Genomic DNA, 11,374 nt, shown 5'->3' on the forward strand with positions numbered 1-11,374 from the left:
ACGTGTGAACTCTTCCCCCACAGGGATCCACCGGCAGGCCAGCAGACCTGCAGCGCAGCGGCGGCACCACGCCAACCTGTGCTGGGCTCCCACCACAGCCTCATCCAGAAAAACGTTTAATCAAAAGGGACACTCTCTCCACTTGGTCCTGCATGAAAAGGAAGCGGTTGGCCCCACGCTGTGCACCCTGGCAGCTCGACAGAATAACCCAGATTGGTCCCACCATCCGCTGCACTGCGAGGACATTGGAACGGAGGCCTGTGATACAATCTGCATTCTCCAGCAGGTAATTGAAGCTTTGGGGACACGGTTGATGGTGATGTGTCCTGCCGTGGCCTAATCAGCCTTCCTGTCTTTACCATCAGCGCTGATGGATGTTTATTGTAGGCTCAAAACAGGGCCTGCATGTCGCTTCCCGCAGAAGTTGATTCGAGCCGCTGAATGAATGTCAGAAGGGAAAATTACTGTAATTTCACTCGTCAAGCTTTTTTGTAGCATGTACCCTGATATTAAGGTCACCTTTTTCTGGCTTCGCTGATTGATTTACGCACTGCTGTGCAATTTCACTGCCAAACATACCACATATATGCTTTATATTTTTTTTCATAATTTTGACATTTGAGGTTGCCTCTCTCTTTAGCTCTTCTCCTGGTTTCTACTCCCAACATTCACACCTAAGTGAGTAATTGGTTGATAATTTCCCAAACTGTGTCAATTTGCAGGGTTTTTCTGTCCTGCTGCACAGAAACGTTACACTTTTCCTTCAAATGGTTAAGGGGTTGACTCCCAGTGCACCAGTCCTGCACTGATAACGCTATTACATGGAGCTTCTTTAGATAAGACTCCAACCTGATAACAAATAGTTGCGGTCAGGGGGGGTACCCAGGGCCCCAACACTTAAACTGCTTGTGCCGCCAAAAAAATAGGGCCCTTAGACAGAAAAACTGAAAAAAGCTAAAATAAGTGAACATATATTGGCTTTTTTAGTAGAACTGCTTTTAAAGTTCCTAAATTGCTGGCCCTGACACATTTTTCAGTAAGATACACAAAATGTAAAACTGTCTTTTTATGCTCCACTTTCTTAATGAGAGAGGTCCACTGAAGGAGATTCATTGCTCGTGCTCTCTAAATAAACATTACAGTGATTCAGGAGGAGGCTTTAATGCTGACAGTCCCAAGGACGAAAAAATGTACCGCGATAGACGGAAAGGAGCAAACGGGAGAACAAGCCGGAAAATAATCCGTTAGAAAAAAGGAATGAGGAGTCGTTAAGGGCAACAGTCGTCTAAACCGCGCAGGTAATTATCCTTTAATTAACATTCCCCGTTCCTTCTTCGGAACGTTTTTCAAACAAGTTTCTTATGCCGAGTGGTATAAGGTGTTAAAAGTGGAGACCCTGAAGTGAAATGTGATTATTGATGTGTTGTGATCAAGGCAAAGGGGGAAAAAAAAAGAAATATATGGAATATTTCATACAACTTGCATATCTACCAAAGCCAACATGTACTATTGGATCAGAAAGTTTAATTAGGCCAATGTGTTCTGTCTGTGAATGGTGTTTTCTTTTTTCGCTTTGAACTTAATTGTGTCAGAACGCTTTTTCGTCTTTTAAAAAAGCCCAATCTGTGACTGCAGCAGGATGCCTGCTTTAAAGAAAAAAAAAATAGTGTGCAGGCATGTTTGTTTACACGGTGGCTTTTTTAGAGCCACTGTTCACCACCTGGATTTCATATCGTCACTGTGAGAAGAGCAGGTGTACATGTGCATCTTTTAACGCTGTAAATCCCTAAAAGGTGCCATTTTATTAGTGTGAAGGTGGTAATAGGATATACACTTCTTAATTTATTGTGCAATGAGTATAAACTGATGACATTACGATTTCCCAGAGCCCAAGGTGGCGTCTTCAAATCGCTAAACAGTCCAAAACACAAACATATTCAATTTACAGCGATGGAAAAACAGAGAAAAGCAGCAGCAAATGTTCACGTCGGGGAAGCTGGAGCCAAGAAATGTTTGGCATTTGTGCTTCATAAATGACGGTTTATCTTGGATGTTGAATCCATACAAAAATCAAACTACTCAAAATTTCAATTTGTTTTCTACAGAGCTGGCTGTTTCCCATGTGTATTTCCCAAAAACTCAAACTATTTCATTACATATGAATGAAACTGTGGAATGCGTGAAGCCACTTGCAACACACAATCACAGTCTGATGAGTAAAGATGTCTGTATGTTTGCTTTTACAACCTTGTTTCTCGTATTTTAGATGGAAATCTGACATAGAATAAAATGTATCACTCGCAAAACCTGTACAATACAAAATGTCAATAACCTTTTTAAATTACATTTCTCAACTTCTGGTGTTGGCGGATCCCCTGGATGAAAGAAACAGATTATATTGGCATTATAAAATACCAGTTTCCCTAAGATTTGATTTATATATTTGAAAATCGGTTCTCCCTGGTGAGGTTCAGTCTGACTATGGCAGATACTGGTCCATCCAGCCAGTGTGTGTGTGTGTGTGTGTGTGTGTGTGTGTGTGTGTGTGTCTGTGCCAAGTTCACCATGCTTTTGAGCTGAGTCAGGGACCGTCTGGGCCACGTGCCCAATAACTCTGGCAGTCAACAGTTCACTATTTTACAGCCAATTTACAGCAACATTGCTTAAGACTGCTCGCAGCGTGATTCTGGTCATCACACATTCCGGGCACACGCACACTGGAAAGTGTCCCGGTCTTCAGCCCTGTTTATGCTCCCATTGTTTAAACTGCATCCATGCCAGCTACCTGGCAGCTGGGCCCCTTTTGTCGCATTAGCCGTAGAGATGGAATAATTAATGTCTGGCCAAATCCGGCCATGTGTGCCCCCGCCCGTGGGTAATGATTAAATTCGTGTCACAACATTTGCAGGTACTCAAGCCTTTAGTAAGTAAGAATTTAAAAGAGAGGGGGGAAAGATTTGTGCTGCACTCTTTGGGTGAGGTGTGAATTGAAATAAGTCATTATCTACAGAAAACACCTTCCCGAGAGGCAGCAAGGGAGAGGCTTCAAAAGGATACTTTATTTTCGCAATCCAGACACATTGCAGAAAATAGGAGAGAAGCGTGCGGGGAGAATCTCTGGGAGGCCGGTTATGGCAAGCTGCTTAGGTAACTGCATTAGACAACCAAACATCAAAGCCTTAAATATTCAAGGGGCCCTGAGATGGCGCGAAATGTACAAATGGATTATTCCTCCTTGAGTAAACACGCATAGAATATAATAACGTGGAAGAGTGAGAAGAAAGGGTCTGCAAGGGAGCATTTGGCAGATTTCAGTGTTTCAGGATGATGGAAATGGTAAAATAAATATTTATATATATACATGATGAGAGCAATAAAAGAATTGTTTCCGAGACAGGGTTAGGGTTAGACACCTTCCCCGCCAGCTCTCACCAGTAAAACCAATTCAGCTACCCACAATATCCAGCTGTCACCCGTGACACTATTAGTATTGTGATGCTTCTGTTGCGCTCTCGCCCTACATTTCGCTGCCGCTTCCAAGAAGACTGTTCAACAAGGTGTCTGAGGCTGTGATGAAGCGTGAAAGCCGAAGCCTACAGGAACGAGTCCCCGCATCAGAGACGGGAAGGAAAAAAAAAGAAAGAAAAAAAAAGAGTCTGTGGAACTTCTCCTGATGTATGGGTAGGATGCCTCGTGATGAATGGCCAGCCTCGTTTCCCAAACGCCGCTCCGGTGCAGCAGCTTCATCACTATGCAGCTCTATCTTCATACATCTAACTCGCTGCCTGATTTATTTGAGGGTATGGCAGAGTCGCCAGACCTTGCGTCGAACGCGACAGCATTTTCGTGCACAAGTACAAATGCGTCCGTGGACGATCGTGAAGGGAGATACATTTGTAAGATGGATGAATGGTGCACATTTGAATTGCTAAATATACAGATGCTCATTTCAAGGATTTACATGGATTAGTTTGTTATACATGTAATATTTTGATAGTATCTCTGAAGAAATATCGAATGTATCCAGTGGCAAAATGCAAACACATTTCCCATAGAAATAATGATTAGTTCAATCTCCGTGTCCATACCAGAGGACTGACCTTTCTTTACCTGTTCAATATTCATGCTGCCTTGTTGAGGAGGTCCCTTCAGGATAAACCCACATCAATAAGAGATGTTTAGTCTGGTATTAATGGAAAGGAGATTTTCGACATTATTCAGGGGGTCTTTAAACATGGCTGTGATCCAGAGTTAAGATGTGTGTACGACCATCTGGTTAAGATTCAGAATCCCAGAAAGCTTGTCGCCCACTCGCGGAGCTCAGCGCGTCCCATCCTGTGGCCGCCTATTTAAAATGCACCGTGCATGTGTGGATTTCTTCTAAGGATAACGGCAGCCCTAATGTACAATCTAAGAAGATTGTTCTGTAAGCCTTAAAAGATCATATCTGATAGAAAACGAGATGAAACCATTTCAGAGCAAGCTTAACGTGAGCCCCAGAACCGGTGCAAGTGGTGCAAGACCAGAGGCCGTGTTATTCTCTTATCTTTGTGGCCGAAGCTCTGTGGCAAAGCATCCCTCCTGGCATTTAAAACGCATGTCTGCGATAACATCATTGGTTCTTTTCTCCCTCGCTCTGGCCTCCAGAGAGAATCTCCTGAGCATCTCTAAATGTCACGTTAAGTGCTTCTCTTGTCCCGTACTGACACAAAAAACGAGGCGCCCTCGGAATACAAAGAAGGGCCCGTACTGGATGGCTGCCATAGCTCAAAGAGAGCGACAGTTATCTTCTTCTCTTCTTACCTCATTTGTTCAAACTGTCAGAAGTAACATTTAGCCTCTAATAGGGCTACCCAAAGGACGGCAAAGACTTCCGCTCGTGGTCCTAACTAAATTTGAGTGCTAGACTGCGCTCATAAAACACATGGCTGCTTGGAAGGTTGTTATTATCATTGTGGTCAATTTAACACAAATTAAAACACTCCTCCCTGTAATGCAGGTATATATAAAAATCAGCAGGAGCACAAGCAGTGCACTAATTGTCCTGTAACTTTATGCTAAGAGGAAAATATCATTAGATCCTCTGGGTAAGAAATCAGGAGAGCAATGGTGTAAAACTCCTTTAAATGCTAATGTCATAACAAGGTGCTATTTTAGCGCTCAGGAGCTGAGACACGAGTGCGAGACAGAAATTAAATTTCTGTTAGTAGCTGCCTCCACTGTGCTGTCTTTTTTTTTTTTTTTTCTCATAGTCGTTGACATGCAGGCAAGTTTGAACACAAGGTGGGGAAAGTGCACCGTGAAAGTGTGCAATTAAAACAAGTGGTGACTTCAACACGGAGTACAAAGACTAAGCTTCTCCTCTTGATTTTGTCACAACAATGTAATGCAAAAGTACCGTTATAGGACTAGTTAATAAAGAGAAGACCCCCCCCATGTCTTGAGCCAATATGTGGTTTCACATGGTTGTCTTTATGTTCCGTTAAGCTAACCACCTGCTGGCTGTAGCTCTATATTTAGCTTACGATTACGTCTTTCTGGTGACTTTTGAGACCTCCATTTTTTTTTTTCCTTTTTGGGAATTCCAGAACTCCCCTCCTCTCGACTGTCAGCTAATGGTAAGGCTAGTTAGAGTCACATAAGTTTAGCGTGACGTCATTATTTTTTACTTTCACTCCTTAAAACCTTACAAAAGTGAAGTTGTAATGTAATGAGGCCATGAATGTGCAACTTATTAGGCAGCAGGATTTAGCTACTTTCCATTGGAAATAGTTAGCCAACCTGGGTACAGTTAGCTGGGAAGTAACGTTTCTTGGCCGGAAATGGGACTCCCTGACTAGCTTCCAGTAAAAACACATTGTGAACCAGATATAATGTGTTCATTACTGAGGTTCCGAGGTGATGGTGGGTGGATTTTTTTTGTATGTATTTACTATATTTATATATTTACTTTGGATAGAGCCAGGCTCGCTGTTTGCCCCTGCGTCCAGTCTGTATGCTAAGCTAAGCTAACCGCCCCCTCGTTCTAGCTTCATACAGAACAGACAAATATTAAGTGTGATGTCAATCTTCTCATATAGCTTTTGGCAAGAACGGCACATGTTTCCTAAAACTTAAAACTATTCCTTCAAACTGATAATCACCCAGGCTTTCACCCTGCCTTCAAAAACACTTTTTTGTTTCGACGGCACGTCGCAGGAACTCGGTTTGTTTCCTTCGCTTTTTCAAAGAGTACGTCGTTGTGGATGGGAGGAGATGTGCAGGGTTTGGTAATGCTGCAGACACAAGCTGGATTTCATACCGTCTTACAATAAAGTCTGAGTTAAGTTTTATACCCGTGAGCACATTCATCACACGTTACTCTGTCCATGTTTTCGATCTCTATTACCTGCGTTCCTTCCAAAGGATCTGCTGCTGTGGCTGATTTGCCCTATAGAGCCCAGGCCTCCTCGCTCGGTGGGAGGATGAGAAAAAAAATCAGTGCAAGCCTCGTCATTTGTCTACTATATATAATTCTTTAGCGGCGGTACCTTTTCTGACCTGAGCAACATTCATAGGGGACAATGAAAGGAAACGGTGGGATGCTTCTCTCTTTCTCCCCACCCCACCGCAGCGCTCTTTCATCTCTCCTTCCCACAAGGCTGATTCACCGCTTGTGACCCCTGCGGCTGCCTCGTTGAAAATAGACAACAAAGTGTCTGAGATGAGAACCGGTGGGCAGTTGTAGGCTAGATTGCCGCTCTGCTGCAAGTTGGTCGGGCAGTGGCGAGCACTCTCGCTGAGCTGACGACTTCGATTTGTCTGGATTCTCGTCTCGTAGAAGGGAGCGGGGCCCGGCACTGCCATGACCCCACATGGACCTTTTTTCTTTATGGAAGATTTCAAACGAATACAAAATACACATTGTTCCCTTTCTTTTTTTATGTATGCATTTACATAATTAAACGAAAGACGTGGTAAAGGGCAATTCTTTTTCATTTTGACATGCATTTTCCATGCCACGTTAAAATCAAATCACAACACGGACCACAAAGTGAAGGGTCGTAACATTATGCGCTGCAAAATTCATCCACCCTGTAGTCTCGCTTTCACCCATTCAGGCAATTCTAGCTGTTTACCTTAGCATTAGCAAATCCTCCTCCATTAAACCCATGGAAGTATGAAGCCCTCGTGCAGTGAAAACCTAGAAAACCTTTTGGCTTACGGGCTCGTCGAGCAATTTTCCTTCAAGTGAATGGCCGCCACCTTGGAGTCCGGTATCCAGCACTTCTAATTACATCCATGGGGATGGCAAGCTCTGCTCATGGTTCCGCCCCTAGGCTGCGATTGGACGGTTGATCCCCATGAAAACTGGAGACAGTGCTTAATCAGAATCAGAATCAGAATCAGAAATACTTTATTGATCCCCGGGGGGGAAATTGTACAGTACCGGTGCTCCCATTCCAGAGTAAAGTAGCATAATTTAGAACTAAAAGTATGTACGAATATAAAAATAAGAAATAGAAAATAAAAAATATACACATTTACAGTATTTAAGTGAACAATGAGGTAAAAAAAAAATATATATACAATAACAATGTATATGTATGTATGTGTTGCACTGAAGTGTATGACTATATATCTATTGCACTTAAACATTTAAGAATAAATAGTGAGGTAGTATATGAACAGGTGAAGTAGATACAGATTTCCAGTCTCTTCCTGAGTGTCTGACACTCAGAGGGAGGAGTTGAACAGTCTGATGGCCACAGGCAGGAATGATTTCCTGTGGCGCTCCGTTGTGCATTTGGGAGCAATGAGTCTCCCACTGAAGCTGCTCTTGTGTCCGACCACTACGTCATGGAGAGGACGTGAAACATTGTCCAAGATGCCCCGCAGCTTGGACAGCGTCCTCCTCTCTGACACCACCGTCAGAGAGTCCAGCTCCACCCCCACAACGTCACTGGCCTTGCGGATCAGTTTGTTTAGTCTGTTGGAGTCCGCCACCCTCAGCCTGCTGCCCCAGCATGCAACGGCATAGAGGATAGCACTGGCCACCACAGACTCATAGAACATCCTCAGCATAGTCCGGCAGATGTTGAAGGACCTCAGCCGCCTCAGAAAATAGAGACGGCTCTGGCCCTTCTTATAGAGGGCATTAGTGTTCTTTACCCAGTCCAGTTTATTGTCTATGTGGACTCCCAGGTACTTGTAATCCTCTACAATGTCCACACTGACCCCCCTGGATGGAAACAGGGGTCATCGGCGCCTTGGTCCTCCTCAGATCAACAGTCAGCTCCTTTGTCTTTGTCACGTTGAGCTGCAGGTGGTTCTGCTCGCACCATGCGACAAAGTTCTCCACAGCAGCCCTGTACTCCTCCTCAACACCTTTGCTGATACATTCAACTATTGCTGAGTCATCAGAAAACTTCTGAAGATGGCAGGTCTCAGTGCAGTAGCTGAAGTCCGTGGTGTAGACGGTGAAGAGGGAGGGAGAGAGGACAGTCCCCTGCGGGGCCCCGGTGTTGCTGACCACCCTGTCTGACACACAGTGTTGTAAGCGCACATACTGTGGTCTGCCAGTCAGGTAGTTGACAATCCAGGACACGATTAACGACGCAATACGCCTCTTCACTTTGTTTTTTCCGTGTTGTGATTTGACTTTAATGTGGCATGGAAAATTCTTGCCAAAATGAAAAACAGTTCACTTATTAAAGAGAAGAAGCTTAATAATTGTCCCTTTAAACATGTTTGTCATGTAATTATGCCAGCAGATGCATAAGAAATGCATAAAAACGACGTGTATTTCACTTTATTTCCTTGTTTTTATTTAGGGATTTTAAATCTACCACCGTTTTTTTTCCCCCCCTCGTTTATCTCCCGTGTCACGACATTTGAATGCATCGCTCCCCGATTTATACACTTTCCGTGCAAACAAAACTGCTGTATCCTTATCTGGGAGCCGAGTACAGCAAGCCTGACTGTACACGGCATTTCAGTATGCAGAGTGGTCTGAATCCATCTCGTCCTCTGCAGGGGAAGATAAGAACCTCCTTCATGAATAAAGATGTATCGGCATCCTCTGCTCTCTGTGTTCAATGTGTACTTGTTACAGCGGCCATTATTTATAGTCCCACTAAGGCCCAGAGTGGTGAGAGTGGGTCTCATGGGGAATTGGGAAGTGGAGCCACTGCTACCTATAGTGGGAAAGATATACCACCTCACCCCCGCAGAGAACTTGGAGCAGGAAATGAACTCATAAATCAAGCAGTAAATTGAGTGTAGGGCTGTGCTTACTCATCTCAAGAGGTCCGCTCCTCTTCCTCCACACACCCCTGCTCCTTTTTACCGCATGACTAATGCAACGCCGCAACTTCTCTGCCCGCGCGTGTGTCTCTCTCGCTCTGGTAAACTCTTATCAAAAAAGTGTGGATTTCATTTTCAAGTGAACATCATAACTCTGGCCTGGAGGCTACAGTGAGTGTATCTAGGAAGGCTGCACGGAAACGTGAGTGTAGCTGGGTCCAGAAAGGAGAGCCCATCAGCGTCTTGTCCTACAGCTGAACTTCACCGCCTCATTGTGATGCCACCGGTGAGAGCTGACTGTCTTTACCCGGACACAGCCTGTGAGGAGAGTCTCCCCTGCCCGCCTCAGGCTATCCTGACAGTCACGGGGGCCCTGTCCGGAGGAATTAAAACCTCCATTTATCAGGACTCGACTGAAGCTGTCTGGGGACCGGCCGGGACGAAATGGCACACCGTCCTGCCTCTTCCAGCAGTGGGACTCTGATTGAGAGTTCAACACGCTGGGATGTGCCCATGCAGGTTGTTTCTTGACAGCATGTGTGATGTAAAAAAGAAAAAAGAAAAAAAAACCCCGCTTCACACTTGTTTTAGTGCTGTGCCAGCACCTGCATTGTCCTGAATGTGAATCATCCTTTACTCTGATGCTTAAAAGAAACATCCGGAGAGCAATTTAAGACTGATCCTTTGAATACAAGGCGGTGTGTGTGTGTGTGTGTGTGTGTGTGTGTGTGTGTGTGTGTGTGTGTGTGTGTGTGTGTGTGTGGGTGGATGGATCTGCCCTGCTGAGCGTCGCTCCCCATTAAAGCAGGGACTGTGTCGCCTCCTGCAGCTGCTCTCCATCACAGCAGCGGTAGGCAGCATTCCCTCTGACAGAGAGGGCGGACAGGCGGGAGGAATCGCCGTCACGCCGCTCCACAGTGACCAGATCTCTACTGACCTCCGTTGGTGAAACGATGCACACGTTGGCGAGGCTGCCACGCTCTCGGGAATCCACTGAACCACAACCTGCGGCGACGCAGCCCAGGTGTTGAAAGACTGGTTCATCAAAATCACAAAAAGACAGCTGTGACAAACTGTGGTTTGGGTGACTTTTAACCTCTCGCTCTACAAAAGCTCTTGATGGGTGTTTTTGTATAGAAAACATGTTGTCCTTCTTCTAACCTGCTCACACAACTGTGATTCTTGGTTCCAAGAATTGAAATGAATTGTTTTAGTGGTGGAAAGTAACTAAGTACATTATCTCCAGTTTAATTTAGAGGTTTATGGTACTTTATACTTCTACTCCACTGCATCTCATTTGTGTTTCGAATAGCTTCCGACAATCAAACTGGCTGACATGAAGGCATCACTCTGATACAGTAGTTACACTTACATTTTCTTATCTAGTTTATGAAGTAGTACATTCTGGACAGGATGCGCTACCCTACTTCTAACCACATTTCTAGAGGCACTTGTACATGCTTATAGATATTTCCTACCTGACAGTAATTAGTATTTCATCCTGGGTGGGTAGCGTTTAGGGCCAACAGCTGCAGTTTAGCTGGTGGGGTGGGGGTCACTTTTTCCGTTTTATCAGCTGTGTATAATCTATTAACGTGCAGTTTGTTTTGCTTTTGCTCACAATTTCACAGCAGCAGGTCCCCGATTTAAAAAGGGGTTGATGAGTCGATGACAATTTCAGCCGCCAGGGGGAGCCCGTTGATAAGACTAGCACACCTACTGTATTACGTCGCAAAGTTTTCCAAATCTTCACTTGCATCCCTCAAGCTGTCTTGCTTTTTTCTCGTATTTCAACCTGTTCTCTGCTTCCAACGAGTTCATCATGTTTTAGTCGGTTTCCGACATGAGGACCGCGTACAACCCCGACTCCCTCATCCCCCTTTTTTTTTTCCAGGCTCCCCATTTCAAAGCCCAGCGCCCTGCTTCTCCCTTCCCCCCTCCTCGCTGCGAGCTGCGTCAAATCGCCACAATATCACCGGAAATGAGGAGCTTTGCCCTCAAAGTAAAGGTTTTGATATGATTCGGCCCTGTGAACGCTAAACATGAAACTGTGCCTTTACCGATTTTTTTCATTACAGCAGCAAGCAGT

This window comes from Enoplosus armatus, chromosome 24, assembly GCF_043641665.1.
Source record: "Enoplosus armatus isolate fEnoArm2 chromosome 24, fEnoArm2.hap1, whole genome shotgun sequence".
NCBI classification, from domain to species: domain Eukaryota; kingdom Metazoa; phylum Chordata; class Actinopteri; order Centrarchiformes; family Enoplosidae; genus Enoplosus; species Enoplosus armatus.